Source organism: Sus scrofa, chromosome 4 (assembly GCF_000003025.6).
Source record: "Sus scrofa isolate TJ Tabasco breed Duroc chromosome 4, Sscrofa11.1, whole genome shotgun sequence".
Taxonomy (NCBI): Eukaryota; Metazoa; Chordata; class Mammalia; order Artiodactyla; family Suidae; genus Sus; species Sus scrofa.
Genome location: NC_010446.5, coordinates 127,735,145 through 127,762,164, shown reverse-complemented (window position 1 = coordinate 127,762,164; position 27,020 = coordinate 127,735,145). Strand labels below are relative to the sequence as shown.

Genomic DNA, 27,020 nt, shown 5'->3' with positions numbered 1-27,020 from the left:
GTGTTCTCTTTCTAAGCTAACGTATACCAAGAGCTAAATACGGGTTAAGCACGTCACTAAGCAGGTCATGCATTTTATATCTGATCCCCACACAAATCCTAGAATGTAGCTACTACTGTGTCCCAAATATGGAAACAGGTTGCAGAGGTTAATACGGCCAAGTTCACACAGCTAATCAGAACCTGAGTTGGAACTGGAACCCGAGCCAGCTCCCATTTCTGTCCGACAGATTAACTGCTAGCCCATGCTGCTTCCTGGTCAGATGAAGAAGGATCAGGCAAGCCTACTGATGAACAGGTTTGACATGGTCTTTTTCAGGAAAAATCAGTTTTCCTAACAAAATGATTCCCAGCCCCAGCCTTTCAGAAGCCCCAAGGTATTCACATTCATTCAACATTGCTTGAACACCCATTATGTGCAAGGACTCTGCTGATTTCTGGGGTCAGAGCAAGCTGCTCACAGTAGTAGTCTCTGTCCTAAGGAGGCAAAGGCACAGAAAAACCCTGCAAATGGCATTCATTTTCTCCCTTTAAGAACACGTGATCTCCTATAGAGACAATAACAAAATCATTATAAATAAACCATTACTACCAAGGTATCTCAATTGCAAAGAAAGGCTGAAAATCACCTAAGGAAGGGGCGGAGTCTAGCGGAGTCTGCCCCTGTCATAACCAGGTTCCATTTACCCAGAGACCTCTCCACAACAGATACTCAAGGAGCCTGTTACAGGAATTAAAAGACGTCGGGTCAAAATGAAGCTGACGGCACTAATGGCCTCACCCCAGGCAAACCCAGACTGGGAATTGAACCCACGTGCCAGGACTCGAACACAACCCAAACCCAGATTGGGACTTAAACCCATGGTTTTACCTATCTATCTATTTATTTACTTTGTCATTTTAGGGCCGCACCTGCGGCATCTGAAGGTTCCCAGGTTAGGGGATCCAGTCGGAGTTACTGCCGCCAGCCTACACCAGAGCCACAGCAACATGGGATCCAAGCCACATCTGCAACCTACACCACAGCTCATGGCAACACCGAATCCTTAACCCACCGAGCAAGGCCAGGGGTCGAACCCACAACCCCATGGTTCCTCGTCAGATTCACGGGGGCAGCGCCACTACAAGAATTCCTTAAACCAACAGTTTTAAATTCGAGTTGCTCACCCTGTGTCTGGACTCACCGAGGTTCAGGCTCTTCACGCCCCCGCGCAGAACGAACTCAGCCGAGACAAAGCCACAGGCGAGAACCCGCTGGAGCGGACTGGACGCTCCCGAGAGACGCCGGCGGGCGGGCGCGGAAGCTCCGCCCCGGGAGCCGGTGGGCCACGCCCTCATCCTCCCAGGGGCGGGGCGGGGAAGGCCCGCCTCTTCCGCTCCGGGAGGCGTGGCTCCTCCTCGGCTTCCGGTTAGGAGCGTATGCAAATCCGCCGAGGGGCGGGCCTCCCACGCGGCGCCGGGTCGGAACCTGGACGCAGGCGTCTCCCATCCCCCACTCAATGATCTCGGGCGGTTCCCGCACCTGCACTAGGTAAGCGAGCCTGCCCTGTGCGGGGGGTTTTCTTGCACGTACCGGGGTCTCCCAGCCTCCCCCAGGTTTCCCTCTTTAATCCATGACCCCCGCTGGGACTGCTTCCACCACCTGGGCCTCCTGCATCCCATCAGTAACAGGTTCTTCACGGTGTGAGAGCTCCCATCCCTGTGCATGTTTACTACGTGGGGTTTGAGAGGCGACAAACTAAATTTCAAAAACCATCAGCACTGAAGATGCTATTAACTTACAGCGAACTTACTCTTCATCTCCTGCCCCCTTCACCCTCGTTGGAGTCTGACCTTCCCTCTGTCCCCGTGCGCGCCAGCTCGGTGCACCTGTGGCGGGGGTGGCGGGCCAGCCCCAAGGCTATATGGATTCTGTTCTTAGGTTCCGCAGAAGGTTAAGTCCTGTCTTTCAACTGCAGGCTACAGGCTGGCAAAGCCAAAGGAGCAATCCGAATAGCACCCTCTGTTAGGCGGCAACGAATTTTATAACGTTTAAATGATCCCTAACGACTTTGGGGGAGAAAAATCCAAGGTAGCACCCTCAGCACAGTGGAGTAGAATTTCCTGGGATGACAGAAATCGTCTGTGTGTCCTGTTCAATACAGTAGCCACTAACGATGGTGCTGGAACCTTGGCATTGTGGCTGGTGTGACTGAGAAACTGAATTGTTCGTTTCATTTTCTTTAAATTTTAAAGCCCACATTTGGCTGGTGGCCGCCATATTGGTCAGCATTAACAGGATCTACAGTGTGGATGAACCTGAAGACATGATGCTAAACAATAGGAGGCCATCACAAAAGGACAAACACCATAGGCGGCCCGCCCAAGAGGTACACAGAGACCTAAAGCAGCCCGGTGGTTGCCAGGGGCTAGAGAGAAGGGGGGATAGGGAGTTAGTCTTTAATGAGTAGAGAGTTTCATCTGGAAAAGGAGAAAACGTCAGAAATGGATGGTGGTTATGATTGCACCATAGTGTGAACGTAGTTGATGCTGCAGAAATATACATTTAAAAATGATTAAAATGATAAGTGCTATGTTATATGTACTTTACCACAACAGAATATTTTGGTTTTGGGGGGTTTTTTATTTTATTTTATTTTATTTTTACTTTATTTTTTTTATTACTCAAATGAATTTATCACATCTGTAGTTGTATAATGATCATAACAATCCGATTTCACAGGATTTCCATCCCACAGCCCAAGCACATCCCCCCACCCCCCAAACTGTCTCCTCTGGAGACCATAAGTTTTTCAGTGTCTGTGAGTCAGCATCTGTTCTGCAAAGAAGTTCCATCTGTCCTTTTTTCAGATTCCACATGTCAGTGAAAGCTTTTGATGTTGGTGTCTCATTGTGTGGCTGACTTCACTTAGCATGATAATTTCTGGGTCCATCCATGTTGCTAAAAATGCTGGTATTTCGTTCCTTTTAATGGCTGAGTAATATTCCATTGTGTATATGTACCCCATCTTCTGGATCCACTCCTCTGTTGATGGACATTTAGGTTGTTCCCATGTCTTGGCTGTTGCAAATAGTGCTGCAATGAACATCGGAGTACATGTGTCTTTGTGAGTCGTGGTTTTCTCTGGATAGATGCCCAGGAGTGGGATTTCTGGATCAAATGGTAGTTCTATGTTTAGTTTTCTGAGGCATCTCCATACTGCTTTCCACAGTGGTTGCACTAATTTACAATCCCACCAACAGTGTATTAGTGTTCCTTTTTCTCCACACCCTCTCCAGCACTTATTGTTTGTAGAATTTTTGATGATGGCCAACAACAGAATATTTTGAATAATTCTATTTTAAAAAAGCATTTGGGAGGATGAGATCTTCCAGAGCAAATTGCACATTGCAACGTCGTTAACCCTCAGTCTGATCGACACTCATACAGGAAAAGCACACCTCAGATTCAGCGACGAGTAGACAATCCCAAACTCCTACTAACTCAGATATTCTGCTTAACTTGAGAATGTGACTGAGTGAGTTTTCCTTTTTGTCTCAGGACAGTCTTCATTGGTTGGATTGGCCTACGGAAATAGTGAATGGCTGCGCCAACCGGGGAGCAGAGAGATTCAGGTGTAACTTGAAGACGTCCGATGAAAGACTGCATGAAGTACCTAACCCTCAGTCTGATCACGTGGAAGAGGTGGGAGCTGTTAGATTATAGAGTGAAGGTGAGTCAGCCATGCTCGCAGCAGCAAATCTAACACCCAGAACACGCCCTTATGTGGTAGACACTTAGTAAATGTGTTGACTGAATAAATAAGCAGAAATAATGAATTAATGAATAGCAAACCATTTCAGGTGGAGCCTAAACTAGACCTCCATGTGTTTGGGCTGGTCAGGAAAACATACAGTGTATTATCTGTGAATTCTAGTCCTCTGTGGGACTGAGAAGTAATTTGGGGAGATAATTCTGCTAAGAGTCAAGCATATAAACTTGATTCAATAACAATATTTCAATTATTAGAAACTGGAAAAACGATTTTGAGAACCTTGATGTTTGTGTGACTCCGGATTGTCTTCCATTCCAGCCCAGAATCTCGCTGTGACCCTGCAGGGGAGAAGCCAGGTGGGAAAGCTAGACTCATCAAAGTACATCCATAACATGCTGGAGGCCCTCATTGGTGCTTCATCAAGAGCAAAAATGGGGGGGGGGGATGTAAAGTGTAGCAGGATGGGTGGTGGTGAGTTGGCACCAATGACTTTAGCAGAAATGGCAGGGGTAAATCTGTGCCAACAGCCTTGGAGAGAAAGCTTTGACAGTGACTTGAAATGGTAACTGACAGACTTCAGTGCCCTCAAAATGAGCACCAATGAAATGCCGTTTGTAACACACACAGTTTCATGGATTTTGACGTCTTCCATGGTTGAAGTTTAAAAGGAAGTTTGGGGTTTACAGATACAACCTATTGCCTTTGGAATGGATAAGCAATGAGATCCTGCAGTATAGCCCTGCGAACTGTATCTAGTCACTGATGATGAAGCATGAAAATGTGAGAAAAAGAATGTATGTATGGGAGTTCCCGTCGTGGCGCAGTGGTTAACGAATCCGACTAGGAACCATGAGGTTGTAGGTTCGATCCCAGGCCTCCCTCAGTGGGTTAAGGGTCCGGCGTTGCCGTGAGCTGTGGTGTAGGTTGCAGACGCGGCTCGGATCCCGCGTTGCTATGGCTCTGGCGTAGGCTGGTGGCTGCAGCTCCGATTCAACCCCTAGCCTGGGAACCTCCATATGCCGAGGGAGCGGCCCAAGAAATGGCAAAAAGACAAAAAAAAAAAAAAAAATGTATGTATGTACGTGTGACTGGGTTACCTTGCTGTACTGCAGAAAATTGGCAGAACACTGTAAACCAGCTGTGATGAAAAAAGTTAAATCGTTGGGGAAAAAAAAGGAAGTTCACAAATAAACACATCCCAAAGAGTATCAGAGTGTTGGGCGAGGGGAGAAATTGTCCCAGGAAATTCCAGAGCCCCAGCAACGCCAGATCCGAGCCACGTCTGCAACCTACACCACAGCTCACGGCACACTTGAACTCGGTGACTTGGAACGAAAGAAAAGATCCGACCTCCCAATCCCCTTGCAGCTCTGAAGGACCAAGGACTGTAAGACTCAGTTCTAGCCCAAGAATGTGAGCGGAAGTAACACAGGCCCCCCTCGGGGATACCTGGCAGGTCTGGAGTAATTTTGATTCCTTAGCTAGGGGTGAGGGACCTACTCCTGGCATCTAATAGGTAGAAGCAAGGATGCTGTTTACACCCTCCATTGCACACAACACCCACTTCCGCAAAGAATGATGGGGTCCACTGTGTCCATAGCATCAAAGCTGAGAACTGACATGAGGAGAAGAGACACATCCTGCCCTTCTTTGCCCTTTCTTTCGGAATGGGACATAGGAATGACCCACGTTAGACCATGGGCTCGGGAGTGACACCCTAGAGATGTCAGAGCCACACCCTGGCCTTATTAGCAATTTCACAGTGCGAGCCGCCACACCATCTCAGACCTTAAAGGAGAGTGAAATACACTGCTCTCTTGCTTAAGAGACTGTGGTTTTGAGTCTTTAGTTCACGCTCCTGAAACTAAATTCTAACCAACACAAAAGCTAAACTTAACTGAGAGACCATATCAGGTGGGAGGCCAAAAAAGAAAGAAGAGAAAACTCAAGGTTGCAAAAATCCTTTCTTTGCTATTTAGTTTCGGTTCCTTCATTCATCTTAGAAGCAAAATTTCCTTGGGCAGAATCCTCCCAGCCTGAGGCTCTGCCAACTCAGTTGGGTGGGAATAATGATTCCAGCTTCACAGGAGACCCTGACTGACCTACGCAAAAGCACACAACCCCAACTTCCTGGCCGTGGCGACCGACTCTGAGGAAGAAAAGCTTTCCCTCCTCCACTGGACTTTGTAGATAATGATGGGAAGCCTAGAAACGCCGCCAACATCTTGGTTCATTAAAGAAGCAACCCAAGGATGAAGCTGGCACACAGAGGAAGGAGGAGTTGCAAGGCGATGAGGAACCCGTTATTTGACCCCCCAGTTCAAACTGCGTCTGTGACAAGACCTGCCTCTGGCCCTTTCATATGTATGAGCACCTAACAAATGTTTTGCTTACACAGGTTTGAGTGAGGTATCCTGTCCCTTACAACTGAAAGATTTCCAAGAGATACAGAAAGTTTTATGGTAGAAAGAACTCTCATGAAAGAAGGTTCACTTTAAGGACTCTTTCATTTTGCTCAAGGGTTAGGATGCCATCTGCAAGGTTTCCTGCAGCAGGAAGACAGCTGCAACAGAAGTTTTGCCACTGCCTGGGCACGGGGACCAGGGGAAGTGGCTGTGAAGACACTTGAACCCCTAGCGTTTCTTGGTGTGGTGTGTATCTTTTTGACTTTCGTCTACTACCTTCATATATGAGATGCCCGCTTCTCTTCACCGTCCTTACCTTACTCAGGAATCCAGAACATCGCACGGCAGAGGCGTGCGTTTTCCTTTCCTGTGGTTATTCTTGTGCTTGGTTGTTACTCAAGGCTGGGGGTGTTTAGCCATCGTTCGGATGGTGTTTGATGGCTCAGTGTCCCTGGGATTCGTGAACTGTCAGCCTTTCGTAGACAAGTTTGTATTTGGGTTTCTTAAACTCCGCCTCATTTGCCTTTTTCCTTTGCTCAGGTCTACGTTCCCATCCTCCCTAAGCCCTCCACAGGAGCTATTTTGTGCTCAACTAGCTATCGACCTTGAGGAAGCTTTAGGAGAAACTTCATGTCCCCAAGACTAATTTCTCTAATAATAGAAGGTTAGGAAGGAGCCGTGGCAGGTGATGCATGTCAGACTAGAGATCTTGATCCTGCAGATCAGACAATGTGCTTTTGTGTCCATGAGAAGGGTTTTGGTTCCCTCCCTCTCCTGTATTGTTGGAGCTGGTCGGCAGCCTCTATGGTGGTGCTTGATCTTCAAGTATTATAGTGGTTGTATTGTTCTGGGATTTGCATACGTGGAGAACATAATTGCTCCAAGTCAAGCCTATACTCGGTATGATAGCTTCCATCGATAGCTCTGTAACCTAAGGAAAGGCATCTAAATGCTCGGTGGCCCAGTATCTTCTCTTTCTAATGAGACGCGATAGGAGTGGTGGTATTGAATACTCTGACCATTGCAGTGTTTCAATTCAAAGTGCCATGTCTTAAAAAGCAAAAGCTTTGGAGAGTCTGCTGTGGCAGCTCTGGTGGCTGCAGAGGTGTGGGTTGGATGCCTGGCCCCGGGCATTGGTTAAGGGACACAAGTGGCTACAGCTGCTGCATTGGTCGCAGCTGCAACTCAGATTTAACCCCTGGCCCGGGAACATCCATATGCCACAGATCGGCCATAAAAAAAAAATAAAAATAATCTTCAGAGAGCTGCCAGGAATGGCATGATTCAATCCAAGACTTGAGGCTAAAGAGTAGTTTTAAAGGGCTAAACCTCACTCCTGTTACCATCAGATACTGCACAGAACTAAGGACCACGTTGCTGATACGCGAACTGAAGCGAAGCTTTCTCACCTGGCAGAGCAGCTACTCTGAAACACTTATGAAACCCCCAGACTCTCGTCTGAGGCCTTTGCACAGTGTGTTCTCTCTGCCTGGAACATTCTATCACTTGCCCTGTTATTACCCACACTTCCCAGGAGACCTCAGATAGCTCCCCTATTTCCCCAGGAGAGCCGAAGGACCGGCTCTCACCCTACACATCCCTTTTTGTGGAAAACCTGCCCTAACCACCACGCTTCCTGATCTAACCATCCAGCAGTTTCCTTCCAAACTATGGTCTTTGTCAAACTGGATTTAAATTCCCTATGTACTGTTTGCCCCAAGACTGTTGAGTTCCATGAGGACAGGGATCATATCTGTTATATACAGGAGTTCCCATCGTGGCTCAGTGGTTAACAAATCCAACTAGGAACCATGAGGTTGTGGGTTCGATCCCTGGCCTCGCTCAGTGAGTTAAGGATCAGGTGTTGCCGTGAGCTGTGGTGTAGGTTGCAGACAGGGCTCGGATCCCGCGTTGCTGTGGCTCTGGTGTAGGCCAGTGGCTACAGCTCCAATTAGACCCCTAGCCTGAGAACCTCCATATGCTGCGGGAGCGGCCCTAGAAATGGCAAAAAGCCATATCTGTTATAGACAGATATTAACTCCTCAATAAATACTTGTTGAAAAATAAGGAAGGGAAAGAGAGATGGAAGGATAGCTGAACAGCAGGAAGGATGAAGAGATTGGAACAGAAATTTTCCTCATGTTTGCCCTGTGCAAATCTGAAAAGATGACAGGCCCACCTACAACTGCAAAGCATTTTTAATTTTCAGAGTATTTTCACATCTATTGCTTTATACTACCTTCTTGTGTGAGAAAGAAAACAAAGGACAATCTATCTTTTAAAACATAAACGTGAAGCTAAGAACTAAGAACGTGCAGAGAATTTTAAATGACTTAAGAAAACATATCTGTATGGAAATCTTAGTTTCTGAATTTTAACTCTGTTTTTGGTTTGTTTACCCACATTCTTCTCAAAGCTCTGAAACAAGAGCTTATGTACGAAGACAGTCCACTGAGAAGCCCAAATAGTGTGACTCTCCATACGCATAAGAAGTTATTCTACCGCCGTCTTAATATCCTCAATCATTTGCGTTAGTGAAAATGAAGATACACTCAACGATGTTATCCAAAGAATGAATGAGGTTAACTGAATATGACCAACCTGTAGACGTTGCTGATTGCTGGACTGCACACAATAGCCATGTGTTCTGCATATTGTTTTCTAAGGGGCTGTGAATTGCAGTTTTGATTAACTGTACTAATTCTCAGACTTAGACTCAAACTGGGAGCTATGTAGTTCTTAGACCCTTTCATGTCCTTTATAAGCCTTCTTTGGAGGTCTCGAAATGACTTGCAAAAACTGAAATTAGTTTTCTTTCTAATCCCCTAGAGATCAGTGATGTGAATTTCATCATGCCATGATGACTAAACATGCTGAAATGAGTCATGATATAATTAGGAATTTCTTTGTCCAAATCAAGCCCCATGAACTATACCTAACGCTGATTCAGTTTATAAAAATCAATCTGTTCTTCCTGATGCAGAAGACAAATTTTGGCAAGGAGATATAAAAATCTCATAACTTTAAGTATATTTATTAGTCTTTTTCTTTTTTTTTTTTTTTGGAAAATGATGCCAAAGTATCTCAGTAAGTTGGCCCTGTATACACAGACATAGTGGCAGAGAACAAGGACCAGCATGAGAAGGGCAGGAGAGCCAGTATGGCTGAAACATGTGTAACAAAATGAAGAAACCCTACTCTCTTACTCTCTTAGCAGCTGGTGGGATAATTCCTCCCGGGGCCTAACACCATATTTTTAAGTAAATGGTGTAATAAACTACTCGGACTGAGACCTCTCGAAGTGCTTTTCACCAAGATCAATGACGACCTGCGCTCAAAAAAAATTAGAATCAGTGGGTCTTGATGATTGACCGGCTAAGGGGAAGTGGGTGACCGGCCTCCCTGGTTTGCCCAGGACTGAAGGGACTTTCTCAAGATGTGACTCCCGGTTTTAAAACGGGGGCGGCTCCAGGCAAGCCACTCCAGTTTTTTCGGGACTGTGGAAGTTCTGTGGATGGGGGGCCTTTCATGCTAAAACCAAGGAAGTCCTGAGGGAACTGGAATGAACTGGTTACCCTAATGAGGGGAGAAGTTTTGGGCAAGCAAGGACGGCAGCTGATTTCTGGCTTGGGAATAGAAGTACCAGTCACTGAGACAGAGCAGCCACGAAAAGGAACAAATTCAGGTGGGAAGAAATGCAGAGTTTTATTTTTGGACACGTTTCAGGAATCAATAGGACATCAAGGAGGAAATATCCAGTAGAAACTTAGTTCATTTTAAGAAACTGGTACTCAAACAGCGGGAACTATCCACAATATCTTTTAATAACCTGTAATGGAAGAGAATGTAAAAAACGAATATATAAATATAGGTATAAAACTAAATCAATGACCTACCCTAGAACTAACACAACATTGTAAATCAACTGTAATAATTAAGAAAAAAAAAAAAGAATCTGGTACTCAAGAGAGAAGGTTGGATTTAAAATATGGTTTGGGGAGTTACTGGCATAGAGATGACACTTAAAGCTTTGTGAATGAATAGGATTACCCAGGGAGAGTTTATACCAGAGAAGAAGAGGCACGGAGGGGAGGGCAGGGGAGAGAGGACGAGAGGTGGATAGAAGGGGGGCACCGAGGACCGAATCCTGGGCCCCTCGAGACATATTTACAGGACATGTAAAGGGTGACTGAGATGGAGCAGCTACAAGAGCAAGATAAAAACTAAGCGTGCACCGTCTCGAATTCCGGGCGACAGTGTTGGAGGGCCAGTGTCAAGAGCGGCAGCAAGATCAAGGAAGATAAAGGCTGAGAAGGAGCCTTTGCATTTAAGAACCGCAGGTCGTCATTGATCTTGGTGAAAAGCACTTCGAGAGACAAGGTCGAGAGGAGCTAGGGACGAACAGCCGATAAGACAACGGAGATAAAGAGTAAAGGAATCTATTTCAAAAAGTTTCCAAGGAAGGAAGAGAGATGCAAGTGGGATAGACGGAGGAAGACGTGGGGTTGAGGATGGTGCTTTGGTCATCGCTGTCTTAGCCCGGCCCGGGGGAAACAGCCCGAAGTGGGGCTTCAGACTCTCTTCTTCGTGTGTGCAGTGTGAGTCCGGGGAAGAGAGGGTAATGAAAGGGGGGAAGCACCACTTCAGAACCATCCGCGAAGAAACGCGGGGTTCCCCGCGGGTGTATCCGCAGGCCTTTCTGAAGGGCTGCAGGAAGAAGTCACACCTCAGAGCTGTCCGCAGGGGAAAAGGTTGGGAATTTGTTTTATCCTTTCCTACTCCTGAATCTTGCTGGTCAAGGTTCATCCAAGAGGGACTTACTCCTCCACACTCCTGGCTGTGTCATTGGGCATCCGCAGTCACCAGGAGGTTCGATTCCAGGCACGTGGCATCGGTCTTAGCGCAATGGGCCTGAAACATGAAGGGCACCCTGGAACGGAGGACTCAGTGGGGGGCCCACCAGGGCCCCGCAGGCCCAAGGCTGCAACTCAGCCTGCAGCCTGTTCAGAGACTTCAGCCACAGAGAATCAAGATGCCAGGCAAGGGAGTGGTAGCAGCTCAGGCCACAAGTGTCTTTGTAGAGAAAGTCACCAGGAGACTCTGAGAAGATGCCCAAGGTTTGTGTTTGAATGAATGGAAGAGACTGAACACCTTGAAAAGTCTTGTGGATGGACTCCAGGAGCAGAGGCTGGAGGTACAAGGCACAGGAGAGGCGGGAGCTCGTTGACTGAGAGGTTTGGGTGCTAAGAAAACTAGATGGAGCTAGAAGTGATCTCACAGGAAAGGCGAAGGAGACTGTAAATTCCCCACACACCCTATTAAATTCCCTCAGTCCTAGAATGTATTTATTTAGCGCTCACCTCCCGGATACTGTGTGAGCTGGGCACCAAGACAAAATCTACCCTCGAGTCCGCCAGCTGTAATCTAGTCTGCCTCTGCCTTTGGAAATCATGTGTAATTTAAAGCCCCATGCTCTCTGGGGTCAGAGACCAAGGTATAAGGGGGAATAAGCTCTTATAATCAAATGTTGCCAGAAAAATACAACCCAGATGATGTCATCCAGGAATTAGGAATGGCAATTCCCAAAAAAGACAAAAAAAAAAAAAAAAAAAGGAGTTCCCGTCGTGGCGCAGTGGTTAACGAATCCAACTAGGAACCATGAGGTTGCGGGTTCGATCCCTGCCCTTGCTCAGTGGGTTAACGATCCGGCGTTGCCGTGAGCTGTGGTGTAGGTTGCAGACGCGGCTCAGATCCTGCGTTGCTGTGGCTCTGGCGTAGGCCGGTGGCTCCAGCTCCGATTCAACCCCTAGCCTGGGAACCTCCATATGCCGAGGGAGCGGCCCAAGAAATAGCAACAACAACAACAAAAAAGACAAAAAAAAAAAAAAAAAAAAAAAAAGGAATGGCAATTCCTGGGAAGGCTCCCCTTGGGGGAAAATTGGACAGGTGGCAGTCTGGCACCATATAGGCTTTTTAGGGTTTCTGTAAGACCTGGGTGCTAATCTTACTTTCTCATCTATTGATTGTATCTACCAAAATTATTTAAGCTTTTTTTTTTTTTTTTTTCTCGTCTCTTTAGGGCCACACCCGGGGCATTTGGAGGTTCCCAGGCCAAAGGTCAAATTGGAGCTGTAGCTGCCGGCCTCAACCACAGCTACAGCAATGCCAGATCCTTAACCCACTGAGCGAGGCCAGAGAGTGAACCTGCGTCCTCATGGATACTAGTCAGGTTTCTTTCTGCTGAGCCATGACAGGAACTCCTATTTAAGCTTTTTAGGTCTTAGTTTCCTCTTCTGCAAAATGGAGATGATAGTAACGGTTTTTAATACTCTGAGTTTGTGCATTAAATAATATATGATAGGGAAATATTTTGCACGGCATCCAGAACATGCTAAGTATTGTGATTGATGGACTCTAAAGCTATGCTGTGTTTTAGGGATGATCAACAAGGCACTGATCCCTAAACTGGAGCATCTTTCAGTTGTGTAAAAAGAGTCACACATGGAGACAGAGCCACTGATGGGGAAGCCTCTGCCCTCTCTTGACGCCCCTGCCACGGCTCCAAACACAGGAATTCTGGACCTGATGTAACACAAACAGCAAACTTTAAATACACAGCTAAATTGTGAACAAGAAAGAAAAATTATCTCAGTGTTAGAAATAAAGACAGCATTCAAAATGAGAGTCGTGAGCAGAAACTGAGGCCAAAAATTTACAAGGTAATTAGAAAAAACAAAAACAAAAACCAGAAGCCCGGGGTTTTTAATACCCACCTGAGGAACAGGGGAGTCTGGGCCTCAGACACCCGACCTCAGGGCCCTGAACTTGAGCTACCTGCGTGAGCCTAGGGGTCAGGAAGGCTGCTCATCAGGTGGCATGGACCTAAAATAGGCTCATCTGTGCTAGAGGCTTCTCTTTGTGTGGTGCAGTAGATAGTAACTTCTAAAAAAACACTGAATCCCAGGTCTAAGCTACACAGGGGCATGTGATCTGAACTCAAACTACCTATATGGTGAGGTATCCTGAGCTAGGAAGTTGACATAAAATACCTGGTCCAGAAATTCTCTTGCGGTGCAGTGGGTTAAGATCTGTCACTGCCACTGCAGTGGATTGAGGGCGCGGCTGCAACATCAGTTTGATCCCTGGCCCAGGAACTTCCATAAGCCATGGGTAAGGTCAAACATCAAGAAACAAAACAAAGCAAAACCTAGTACAGAACAGATAAAACTCTTAAAGCAAAGGCAAATTTGAAACTGTTCATAGGAATCTTTCCAGGACCAGGACTCCCATGAAAAACAACCCACAGGAAGTTTAAAAAAATATGGGAGTTCCCGTCGCAGCACAGCCGAAACGAACCTGACTAGGACCCATGAGGATGTGGGTTCGATCCCTGGCCTTTCTCAGTGGGTTAAGGATCCAACATTGCTGTGAGCTATAGTGTAGGTCACAGATGCGGCTCGGATCTGGCGTTGCTGTGGCTGTAGTGTAGGCCGGTAGCTGTAGCTTCAATTCGACCCCTAGCCAGGGAATCTCCATATGCGAGGGTGCGGCCCTGAAAAGACAAAAAAAGATGAAAAATAAAATAAAATAAAATAAAAATATATACATATATCTGTATATATGTGTGTATATATATATAATTTTTATCTTCAAGAGAAAAAGAAAAATCTGAAATATCGAAATAAATTGTTCAAAATTATGCAAAAAGAATATAATAAGGCAACAAAACAACTGCACTTCTATAAAACAGACTTTTTAAAATAATGAAATACAAATTCTGGAAATGAAAAATACAAGCCCTAAAATTAAAAACTTAATGGATGGGTTGAAATGTAAAGTAAAAATAGAAAAATAAAAACTAAACATAGAACTACCATTTGATCCAGCAATCCCACTCCTGGGCATCTATCCAGAGAAAACCACGACTCACAAAGACACAATGTACTCCGATGTTCATTGCAGCACTGTTTGCAATAGCCAAGACATGGAAACAACCTAAATGTCCATCGACAGAGGAGTGGATCCAGAAGATGTGGTACATATACACAATGGAATATTACTCGGCCATTAAAAAGAACGAAATACCAGCATTCTTAGCAACATGGATGGACCTAGGAACTATCATGCTAAGTGAAGTCAGCCATACAGTGAGACACCAACATCAAAAGCTTTCACTGACATGTGGAATCTGAAAAAAGGACAGATGGAACTTCTTTGCAGAACAGATGCTGACTCACAGACACTGAAAAACTTATGGTCTCCGGAGGAGACAGTTTGGGGGGTGGGGGGATGTGCTTGGGCTGTGGGATGGAAATCCTGTGAAATCAGATTGTTATGATCATTATACAACTACAGATGTGATAAATTCATTTGAGTAATAAATAAAATAAAACACTCAAGCCTGTTTTTAAAAAATGTAAACACAGCTAAAGAACTAATGAATTAAAAGCTAGAACCTAGAAAATCACTCAAAATGCAGCTTAGAAAAGGAGAAGGAAATACATGAAAGCAGAATTAGGACATCGTGGATGGAATGAGAAATTCGGAGAGAGGGTTCATAGGAATTTCAAAGGCGTGGGAATCAGAAAGATGTCGTGTTTGGAGATGAAGCGGCAGGACATGTTCTAGAGTTGAAGAGCAGGCGATCCCTGTATTGGGCACGAACGGAGCAGGTGCCACTTCAGTGTGCATCTCGATTGGGTCTGTCTGTCTGCGCTGTCGCCCTGAGATGGCCTTCGTGCAGGCCCAGCCCTGTCATTCTGTACCTCATGCCCACGCTGCACCTGGCTCTTGTTGCCTTGGGGCTTCTTATTGATACAAGGCCCCCGATGCTCCAGCACCCAGACATGCCTGAGGAGAAGGAAATTAACACTGCCTGCGGTACTCAGCCAATAAAGGAATGAAATAATGGCATTTTTAGCAACATGGATAGACCTAAAAATTGTCACGTTAAGTGAAGTCAGTCAGGCAGTGAGGCACCAACATCAAATGCCATCACTTACACGTGGAATCTAAAAAAAGGACACAATGAACCTCTATAACTAGAAGAACAGATCCTGACTCACAGACTTTGAAAAACGTATGGTTTCCAAATGAGACAGGCTGGGGGTGGGGGGATGCATGGAGGGTTTGGGATGGAAATGCTATAAAAATGGGTTGTGATGATCATTGCACAGCTAAAAATGTAATAAAATTCATTGAGTAATAAAAAATTTAAAAAACCACTGCATGCGGGTCATCTCTGACATCGGTTGTACACTTATCAAGAATCAGTTTGTGGTGTGCTTTCATTATTCTAATTGCTTTACTGAATTAAAAATTTTGTAAACGATGACGTACATGTGAGAAAAAAGAGAGAAATGGTTTTTTTATGAAATTTAAGTGGAATGCTTTGGTAAAGTCCAGATAAAAGCAGTTGCTAATAAAATGTAAGTAAGCGTAGGTGAGACAAGCATAAAAGAGTGGGAAAAAAATTAAAGTCGGGGCGGGGGGCTGCTACACTAAGAGTGTTTGGCAAATATCTTTGAACATTTTTTTGGCTTTTGAGAAATCAAATGTGCAAAATCATAGACAACGCATTGCAGTTACGGTTGAAGGAAGAAAAATCTTGGGACATCAAGGAATGGACCCCCATTTTCAAAATACAGCCTTCACCTAACATCCAAACATGGGTGTATGGATGTACGTCTTTGGGGTTTAATATAAAACAACAATAATTGTGTATCATTTTGAACGATTCCCCAATTTACCCGACTTCTTTAGGGGGTTACTCTTCTCCATAGCCTGGCTCTCCACACCACTCCCCTGCTTCTCCTCCAAGGGCTGGGTGTTTCCCACGTCCAATCAGTAAACTAAATCCTGCAGTCTTAGCAAATCCTGCATCATTTTACCCAATTTAATTTTCCAGTTTTATTTTCCAATCATATATCTTATGTTTAGCTCAACACGTAATTCTCTGAACACATGCTCTAATTTTAAGCTCACAGTGGCCTCTATAACTAGAAGAAAGGAAGGGGGGTGGACAGGAAGGAAAGAGGGAAGGAGGAAGCGGGGGGGGGGGGGGGGGAGGGAGGAGGAAGCGGGGGGAGAGGGAGGGAAGAAGGACGAGCTGGGTCCACGCCGCCGATGCCCTCCTACAGCATCTGTCTTCCCGCTCAGCTCCAGCTACCCCACCTGTTACATGAACCCACATCTACGGCGCCACAGAACGTGCTCAGAGCTCTTAAGTGTAGCAAGTACAGGGAACACATCCGCCCATCAGAATGTAAATGAGATCAATCTTGTGGGAGAAAGCAGAATTCAGTAGCTCCGTTGTGGCTCAGCAGGTTACAAACCTGACATGGTATCCATTTCATTAGAAACCGACCAGAATCATTATTTTTTAAAAGGAGAAAAAAAGAAAAAAGAATTCAAAAATTCTCCAAGTAAAATGTAGTTAGCTAACCTTAAAAAGGACAGATGTGGGAGTTCCCATCGTGGCGCAGTGGTTAAGGAATCCCACTAGGAACCATGAGGTTGCAGGTTCAGTCCCTGCCCCTTGCTCAGTGGGTTAACGATCTGGCATTGCCGTGAGCTGTGGTGTAGGTTGCAGACATGGCTCGGATCCTGCGTTGCTGTGGCTCTGGCCTAGGCCGGAGACCACAGCTCCGATTCGACCCCTAGCCTGGGAGCCTCCATGTGCGGCGGGAGCGGCCCAAAAAATAGCAACAACAACAACAACAACAAAAAGACAAAAGACAAAAAAAAAAAAGACAGATGTAAATTTTAAATGATGTAAAGTGCTAATGTTCATTCATTAATTTTTTAATTTGGTTTGGGGAGGGGGCCTATTTTAGGCTACACCCAGTGCATGAGAAAGTTCCCAGGCCATGGATCCAACTCTCGCCACAGCAGTGACAACACCAGATCCTTTAACCACTAGGCCACCAGGGAACTCCCATCTGACTGATTCTGATTGCTTAAGTTCACGATCAAAAGAAATTTGTAGGAGTTCCCGTCGTGGCTCAGTGGTTAACGAACCCGACTAGCACCCATGAGGACTCGGGTTTGATCCCTGGCCTCGCTCAGTGGGTTAAGGATCCAGCATGGCAGTGAGCTATGGTGTAGGTTGCAGATGTGGCTCAGATCTGGCATTGCTGTAGCTGTGGGGTAGGCCGGCGGCTACAGCTCTGATGAGACCCCCTAGCCTGGGAACCTCCATATGCCGCGGGTGTGGCCCTAAGAAGCAAAAAAAAAAAAAAGAAAGAAAGAGGCACATATATTGAAGCTTTTTGGTCTATTCACGTCTTCCTCATCCCTGACCCAAGAGAGAATTGATGATTTGATTATTTTCCTGGTTTTTTTGCGTTGCACTTCTACTTAACATTGTATTTATTCATGGATTCCACGAAGTTTTTCTTAAAGTGACAGAATTATAAAAGTGCTGAGTTAGAAAAGACCCTGGGCAATCACCTCCCATTTTTCTGCTTTGGACAGCATCACAGCAGAGCTGTCCCAGGCAGACCAAAAGCTGTGTTGTTTTCAAACCTCCAGAGAAGATTCGGCAATCTCCGAGCATCAACAGCTCTCACTGTCCGGAAATTCCTCTGCATATAATCTACGTCTCTCATGCTGCTGTTCAAATCAGCTTCCACTCGCAGTGCTGAATCGATGCTGAGAACAGCTGGTCTTCGGCCTCGATGTAGACATTCTTCCTCTGCTGGCGCTGTAATGTAATGAGATTGAATTCTCTGTATCGCTTTGATTTAGTCCTTAGCTTATATCCTTCTCCAAGCTGATTAACCCCAGTTCCCCCACCTACCCGGAGTGTTCATTCATACTCTCATCTGTACTCCCACGGCAGTTTATAAGCTTCTCGACCAGAATGCTACTCCAATTTAGTGTAATTACACGTTTGCCTGACTCTGTCCCCACACCTCGTCCTGTCTTATTTGTGTGCCTGTCGCTGTGATTGACGTATAACGGCTCCTCGACAAATGACTCTGGAATGAATCAATGGATGAGTGTAACGGCACCTGTTAAGCCCTTTCCTTCCCGCCATCGAGCCATGGCGCTGGCCATCTTCTCTCAGTTAAGTTTCTTTTGCTAACACGTAATAGAAACCAGCTCTGGCACGTGAGCCAAGGCAGGGGTCCGAGGGCAAGACCACTGGAGTATCTCACAAACCCTAAGGATGAAACCGGAAAGCAGAGGAACTAGGGCAGTTCCATGTGTTTCTCTTCTTTCTTTCTTTTTTTCCTTTTTTAGAGCCACACCTGCTGCATATGTAATTCCCAGGCCAGGGGTCGAATCAGAGCTGTAGCCACCAGCCTATACCACAGCCACGGCAATGCCAGATCCGGGCCACGTCTTTGACCTACACCACAGCTCACGGCAACACCGGATCGTTAACCCACTGAGCAAGGCCAGGGATCGAACCGGCAACCTCATGGTTCCTAGTTGGATTCGTTAACCACTGCGCCACGACGGGAACTCCCCTTAACTGACTGAGCGAGGCCAGGGATCCAACCCATATCCTCATGGATACTAGTCAGGTTCTTAACCCGCTGAGCCACAGTGGGAACTCCTCCCTGTGTCTCTCCCGAAGGAAGTTGTGGGCCTCTCTTTCAGAGCATCGCAGCGGGCCTCGGCCACAGCAACCTGCAGTAACACCGATGGATGCCTTTCTGGCCACATTCTAGTTCACGGTGGGACAAGCCGATCGGATCACCAGGTGAGATGACAGACGAATAAGCCATGGTCCAGGGGCCTCCCTCTAACACGGAGATGGCTGTCAGGGCGGGGCAAAGGGAGGACCTACCTCGGCATCTTGACAGCTCCTCGAGCCGGGACCCTGCACCGTGGAGCCGCCACAGGGGTGCCCCCTCGGGCTGGTTCTCCCTGATGAATTCTCGTGAGGATGTCACAGAGCTAAATAAAGCCATTCAACCTTACTTTCTTTTTTTTTTTTTTTTAACCATTTTCTTTAGACCTTCTGGTACCAAGATTTAAGAAGATGAGAACCTGCCTCACGGAGTTGAAGTGTAAATTTCCTTTGAACCAGAGATCAGTGCTGGCGCTAACGACAAATATTATCACAAGATGTACGGCACACGGAAAAATCTCTCCAAAATTCAGCGCACTTTATATGTCCTTGAATTAGTGGCAGACTCAGATATGAAATTACTGAATAGGAGGGAAAAAAATAGGTAGTGGCTGAGGCCCCAAACACCCTCCAGTTGGCTCAGTGAACGTGCAGTATCCTGCCTGGAACTTCCTCAAGAGCGCACCTGCCAAAAAGACCCTGGAAAAGGACGAAAGCCACGGCGGCTCAGCTGTGTAACAACAGCCCTTGGCAGTGATGCAGTAGTTTTCACCTGAAGTTCGACTCTTTCTTTCTTTCCTTTTTTTTTTTTTTTTTTTTTTGTCTTTTTGCCTTTTATTGAGCCGCTCCCACGGCATATGGAGGTTCCCAGGCTAGGGGTCCAATCGGAGCTGTAGCCACTGTCCTACGCCAGAGCCACAGCAACAAGGGATCCGAGCCACGTCTGCAACCTACACCACAGCTCATGGCAACACCGGATCCTTAACCCACTGAGCAAGGGCAGGGATCGAACCCGCAACCTCATGGTTCCTAGTCGGATTCCCGTCATTCCCACGATGGGAACTCCCAGAAGTTCGACTCTTTCATACCTCTTAACTCCTTGCGTGATTGAATTAAACATCTATGATAGATGAAAATTAGCCACAAATTCTTTCTAGCTACTCCCGTGAAGAGGCGTCAAAATCTTTCCACCTCTTAACGAGGGGCTGGCCTTGAGCTTTGGTTTAGAGGAGGAAGGGACATTGTGTGAATTCCAAACCTGGGCCTCAAGAGACCTTGTGAACACACCGGATAAGAGGATGAGACGCCACGTGGAGGAGTTCCCCCATGGCCCAGCAGGTTAAGGATCAGTGCAAGAAAAACGATTTCCCTTTTACACGTAGCACACAGGGTCTCAGAGTAGTTACCGAGAGCTGTCTCATCTGATTCGCCTGCTCTTCCGACCTCTGTGACCTTCTGTGTCGCTCTCCTCCTGTGAGGCTCCCCTGGGCGAATCTCTGGCTTGAAAGCGTTTACCAAACAGTTATGGAAAAATGCAGTGCACACAAAAGAACAAATAACCCACCATCTCAGCATCCTCATCATCCTTTCGTGCTTACCTTGGGCCAGGCATTGTTTTACAGGCAATGCTCCATTTAATCCTCGCAGCCGCCTTGGCAGGTAGGCGCTATTTTTATCTTCAGTGTAGCACAGAAGTAACTAAGGCACAGAGCAGACTGGTAGCTTGGCTGAGGTCACCGGGGAGCACGTGGTGGCACGTGGATTTGAAGTCAGATGCCTGGCTCCAGAGTCTGTAGGGCAGCCCACTCTCCTCTCCCGTCTTTGTCCAAAGCAGCGCGTGGAGTTGCAGGACCGTGATGCAAGGAGCATGGCAGGGTCGGGGAAACGCATGTTGCGGAAAAGAGAGAAAGGAAGGAAGAGAAGGAGAAAGGCAGGCATTTGTCTCCCAAGAGAAACCAGCGTAGAACAGAAATTAGGGTGGGATTGACGTCCCTGGAAGAAGGGAAGGCAGTATCACCAGCAGCAAAGAGCAAGGGCCACGGCGCTCGGCGTGTTCAGGAGCGGCCGGGGAAGCGCTCTGACCGAGCAGAGGGTTTGGGTGAGGACAGGGTTAAGACTGGAGCGTTTCGGGCGGGTAAGTTGGGGCCGGTCCACAGTGAAAAGCTGTTTGGACTCAGTAAGAAGCAATAGGAAACCGCAAGGGCTTTTTAGGAAGGGGCTAAAGGCCTCACAAATGTGTTTTCCTGTGATGAACGGAGATGGCAGACGCGAAGACACAAGCCCTGTGGCGTCAGGCGACCTTGGCCAGAGTCCCCGGGATGGGAGGCAAGGAGCGCTTCATCCGGAGTGATGCGGGCGGGGAGCCAGCGCTCCCGGGATTCGCAGGGCCTGGTGGCCGACAGGAGAGGGACACCAGCTCCCAAAGGCGACCCTTCCAAGCCTGTGTGCTTGAGAAGATAAAGGTGCCGCTCGCAGGGAGAGGACGTGCAGAAGGGAGCTGACGCGGAGAAGCGACATCCGAGCGAAACCCCAGGAGTCAATCAAGAGATACCTGTTGAACCCCTGCTTTGGGTTAAGGCCATGTGCTCGAGCCGGGGCTACCGCCGTGACAAGACAGACAAGGGCCCTGCCTGGCCAGTTAGAGGACTGGGCAGATTTGAAGAAAGGTCAGGGACAGAGGGGAAGTCTCGGAAGCCAGTCTCCTCAAGGTGGTGACTCCAACCAGGGGGCTGGTCTCTCTTCCTCTCTCTCCCCTTCTCCCCTTCTCTCTCTCTCTCCCCCCTCTGTCTCCCCCCTCTCTAGCCACCTAGGAGATTCAGTTATTAATCTTATTTAGTCTCTCACCTCATAGATGAATCACTATGAACAGTTGTGTCCACTCCCATAGGGAATTAAAAATTTTAAATGCTTACTTAGAAAACTCCAAAGACCTCCAGCCTGGGAACTTCCATATGCTGTGGGCATGGCCCTAAAAAGACAAGAAGAAGGAGGAGGGGGAGGAGGAGGAAGCTTGATTTAGAAATACCTCTTAACTAGTTTGATAGTTTTCACGCAGCTCAGAGCACGTGAAGGCCTGAGTCAGACTCATGGTCTTAACCTCCGAAGGGCTGACCTTTCTGTTAGCATTTCTCTCCTGCTCATCCAAGCCCTAAATTTTCTTACATTTTCAGGATAATATGTGGATTCAAAATGTAGATATAGACATAGATACCAGTGTTAATGCTGGTTCCTTGCCTGATTGAGAAAGAAAGAATTATTTGAAAATTGACTTGGTTAGCAAATACATCAAGCCTGTTTAGATTAGGTATTGATGATTTCTTTCTATGTGGAGCAGTCTTCTGTTCATTTTTTAAGTGCACAGTCGGACAATGAGTCTACTAAAGATTTTTTCCTACTAACCAGATCAAAATTTGAATAAAATCTTGAGTGTGAAAAACTAGTATCTCTTCCCGAAGCCATATAACGATTCACCACTAGATGGAGCAACTAAATTTTATTTTTCACACCCGGCAACCCGTCAAGTTCTGATTTTAGGTCACTTATTAACTGTTCTCTTTTCTTTTTCTTTATCAGACATTTATTATAATCTTCAGTAGAGAAAAATGTGATTAAACAGCATCACTATTAGTGTAGCTGGTACACGCAAACTCAAAGCTTTGTGAGGAAAGATTGACCAAAGAGAAAAGTTCAGAATTTCAAGGAACATAAACAAGAAATTCAACTTATACAAATCATAGTACGCCTAATAACCACATTAACTGCTCCCCTGTCTGTCATCTGCTACTGAACAATGTCACCCTTCCAGTCAAACAAGTGGAAAAAGCTACCTGTGACCCAGGAGAGCAAGTGTCACAGAGTTAGCATATCGATGGTGTGGTGTGTCGGTGGTGCTGCGAGGGTGATAAAAACACAAGTCCGGGCCAGAGGAGCCAGGACGACGTTTGAGAGTGTGGCATAGGAAACACCACAGTTGAGAGCCAAGGATTTCTGTGCATCTGGGCGTCGTTTTTCTAGATCCCGTGCATTTTCATCTTCCCACCGAAAACCAGAGTGAGCACCCCTTCCTCTAACAAATACCTGCTGAGAGACGGCTCTGTGCCGGCGTCATACTCTCCGCTCACTTTCATCCCAGAGACAGAGCCTTGTCTCATAATTAGGCTGAAGCGGACCCTGCAGTGGAAACTTCAGCATCCCGCACGTCTGCTCCGGAAAAACGAGAGGGAAGGATGGCTGAGATGGATGGGATGGAAGCACCGAAGCTCGTAGCAACCGGGGTGATGGACAAAGAGGCTGGAAACTGAACAGGGACAGAGACCTTGTCATCATCCTCTGCTAAGGGCATCACCACTGGACGATGCGCGTCCAGCAGCAGGACCACACGCAACACTCAAGTTTGTTCTGAGCATCGCTGTTTAACACAGCTCCTGACACGTCATGGGCTCCTTTTTCAGGCCGAGCCGTTTTCATGTAAGTTTTTTGTTGTCATCATAAAGACCCAAGTTAGAGAAGACTTTCGCACGCACGCACACGCTTGCGTGTGTGTGTGTGTGTGTGTGTGTGTGTGTGTGTGTAAAACATCAAAGTTCTCTCTAGACCCATAACAAGAGTCAAGAGTCTGTGGATCAGCCAAAGCAGGTCAGATTAGCAGCCCCTCTTAACAGCATGATGCCTCGTTAAAGCTTTTTCCTGCCTGAATGGGACAGCTGCAGGAAGGCTGGCTTTTCCCGGGGCTAGTCAGTTAGGCATTCACTCAGAGACATTTAATTTTATCTCATTTAGAGTCTGAATAAGCCTGATTATCTGGTTTCCCAGGCCTTCGCAGATCTGAAATGACAAATGAGAAGGAGAATGACGGTGGCAGACAGGCATTTATTGAGCACCATTATTTTCTAGGCGTTGTTCTAAGCAGCTTTGTTTCACTTGGTCCTCACGACAAACTCCTGAGGTCAGTGCTGTATTATCTGCCGCTTCACACACGGAGAAACTAAGGAGCAGGAAGGCTAAGGTGCTTGTCCAGGGTTCCCTGCTCTTAGGTGACAGATCAGAGATTTCCACCCAACGCTCTGGCTGCAGGCTCCGTCTCACGCCCACCACCACCGCTGGAAAGAGAGCTACGAGCTGGGAGGCCCTGGACAGCAGCCTGACGGCAAGCCAAGCGGGAAGGGCAGCTGGACCTATTTAAAAGCCAAACCTGGGGTCCCTTACAACACCAGCCAACTGCTCCTTAATGACATGTTTTGCAGGTTTTTTCAGGGCTCTCCAACTTTTAAGTATTTCTTTCCATAATCCCCATACAGACCCTCAAAAAGTCCCAGTTTTCCCTCTTCTTCGACTCAGAAAATAGTCCCTACACCCCGAACTTACAAGCAACAAGTGCATCAGCGCCGCTCATGTAGCTTAGAGATGGTGAGAGTCCGTGTCTGAATGGGCCCGTGTCCTGGAAGAAATGTCACCCGTCCCAGTTCCCTGAGAGTCATTTGTGCTCCCAGTACTAGGGACCACGATTGGGGGCTACTAGCGGCCAGGATTTCCACGAACGGAGCCGGGACTGGAAGGGGAGGGCAGACAGCCTCCGATCAGGGGAAGGTGAAGAGGAGCCGCCGGAAACCGTATGGAGTCGGCAGGTCGGCGCCCCTCCCCACCTGGAGAGCGAGTGACCGTGCACCGTGAGCCCCTGGTCCTCACTCGGTCCCGCGACCCAGCCCAGACCAGGCATCACAAAGAAGACAACGTGAACGCTGCGACGACACAGAGCCCACCCCCACCTGGCGGACAGGTGGGCACCAGCAGCACTGGGTACCGTCGCCTGACTCCCCTGGATCGACCTTCTGAGCCAGCGTTTCCGGGTTCGTCTTCCTCTTTTCCCAGAAAGGAAGAACTGGAAAGCCCTCGGGGAGCTCTGCCGACGTCCTGCATCAGAGAAACAGGAAGACACACACTGTGTCAGAGAAAAGTTCAGTACAGATGTCCTGACAGAGTAGGGGGAGCACGGGGTGGGTCCAGGGTTTTATGATCCCTGATGCTAATAAAATGGGGGAGTATCTTTTAAGAAAAGCAACAAAAAAATACGACTTTAAAAGCTTAAGGTCAGAGTTCCCGTTGTGGCTCAGTGGTAAGGAAGCCAGCTAGTATCCATGAGGGCACAGGTTCGACCGTGGCCTCGCTCAGTGGGTTAAGGATCTGGCATTGCCACGAGCTGTGGTGTAGGTCAGAGACGCGCTTGGAGCTGGCCTTGCTGTGGTGTGGTGTAGACCAGTGGCTCCATTCTGATTCCATCCCTAACCAGGGAACTTCCATATGCCTTGGGTGTGGCCCTAAAAAAGAAATAAAAATCACTGCTTTACCACAATTTAAATGACTTTTATTTTTTCCATTATACCTAGTTTACAGTGTTCTGGCAATTTTCTACTGTACAGCAAGGTGACTCAGTCACACACACATATGTACCTTCTTTTTCTCACATTATCCTCCATCAGGCTCCATCACAAGTGACTAGATAGCGTTCCCAGTGCTACACAGCAGGATGTCATTGCTTGTCCACTCCAAAGGCAAAAGTTTGCATCTTTGGAGTCCACCCCACTCCCTCCCCCTCCCCCTTGGCAACCACAAGTCTGTTCTCTAAGTCCGTGAGTTTCTTTTCTGTGGAAAGTTTTATTTGTACCTTATATTAGATTCCAGATATAAGTGATATTGTATGGTATTGGTCTTTTTCTTTCTGACTTACTTCACTCAGTATGAGAGACTCTAGTTCCATCCATGTGGCTGCAAATGTCATTATTTTGTTCTTTTTATAGCTGAGTAGTATTCCGTTGTGTGTGTATGTGCATATATATACATATGTATGCTTTACCACATTTTAAAGGCGACCCAGGAAATATGGTATTACAACTGATGTGTTTGAATCAATTACAACTGATGTGTTTGAAGGTCCCACCTGATCAAAGTGTGTAGACCTTGGAATCAAGCAGACAACCTCAGACCTCATCATCCAGTTTTGAAATGTATAAACTCTTGCTAACCTGGTTTCACCCACACTCCGACCCATACCCAGCCCCCTTCACCTCCAAGTAATTTCAAGAACAAGTTCCAGGAACCATAACTGTTCACAGGCAAATATTCCAGAATGTGTCTCTAACAGAAAGGATTGTTTTATTCAGCTCGGGCTGGTATCACAAAATACCCTAAACTGTGTAGTTTATAAGCAACGGAAATGTATTTCTCATCGTTCTGGAAGCTGAAAGTCCGAGATCAGGGTGCCAGCAGGTCAGGTTGTGGCGAGCGCCCTCTGCCAGGCTGTAGACAGCCTGGGGCATCCTCGCATGGCACAGCAGAGAAAGGGAGCAGAGCCCCCCTCGCCAGGACGAGGGCATCGCTCCCGTTCACCAGGGCTCCACCCCCATGCCGGCTGAGCCCAGGCTCCCAGAGGCCCCGTCTTCTAACACCATCACGTGGGGGGAGAGCTCAGTCTCGGGGGGATACAAATATTCAGTCCATACCAGGACTCAGAACAATGTAACCATGATATCAACATCATACCTTCGAAATGAATGGTAATTCTGCAATATAAAGAATTATCTGGTCATATGATCCCTCGGTTGAAGCAAAAAACTGAAAACTTGAAAAAATAAGAACAAAAACGAAACAAAACAATGGATTGACCGCGATTTCCTTTGTGGCGGGTTCAGGATCTGGCATCGCCGCGCTGTAGTCCAGGTCGCGCCTGAGGAGGCTCATTCCCTGGCTAGGAAATGCCAAAAACATTTTTTTAACTTTTAAAAATTTTTAAATTATGTTTAAATCTGTTTTGTCCAGTAGACGTCCATGGCAAATTTTGGGCTTTGATTTAACCCTCACAAAAATGAAGAAAATTCCTGACCCATCCATAAGTTAACTCCTTAACTCTTATTCTCCCGTTATTATTTCAAAGAGCAAGTTCCTTAACTTCTCTGAGCTTTACTATTTCATCTATAAGTAATAACCACTTTATAGTGTGGTTATGAATATTGGAGGAGACAAAACATTGGAAGTATCTGGCATGCACCATCATTCAAAATATATATATATTAGTTTCTTTCACTTCTGAATCTCAAATTCAATTCAAAACCATGCTGGTACATTTCACAGCATACAATCCATGCTTTGATTTTTTTCTTTCAGGTATTCACAACAATCTGGAAAAGTAAATAGCTCAGGTTGAGTGTAATCTGAGGCTCAGAGAGATTGATTAACTTGCCCAGAGTGCACAGCTGTTAAGTGACAGAACCAAGATTTGTACAGA

At 46.7% G+C, this 27,020-nt stretch overlaps 1 long non-coding RNA gene across 2 annotated transcripts; it reads left to right on the top strand.

The window, feature by feature from the left end:
• Positions 1,416–19,564, top strand: LOC110260442. 2 transcript variants are annotated; one of them, XR_002343745.1, is made up of 5 exons: positions 1,416–1,530; positions 3,541–3,712; positions 4,073–4,110; positions 18,769–18,871; positions 19,128–19,564. It is a non-coding gene; the product is annotated as an uncharacterized LOC110260442 (long non-coding RNA). The 2 variants fall into 2 exon arrangements; XR_002343744.1 differs by lacking the exon at positions 4,073–4,110.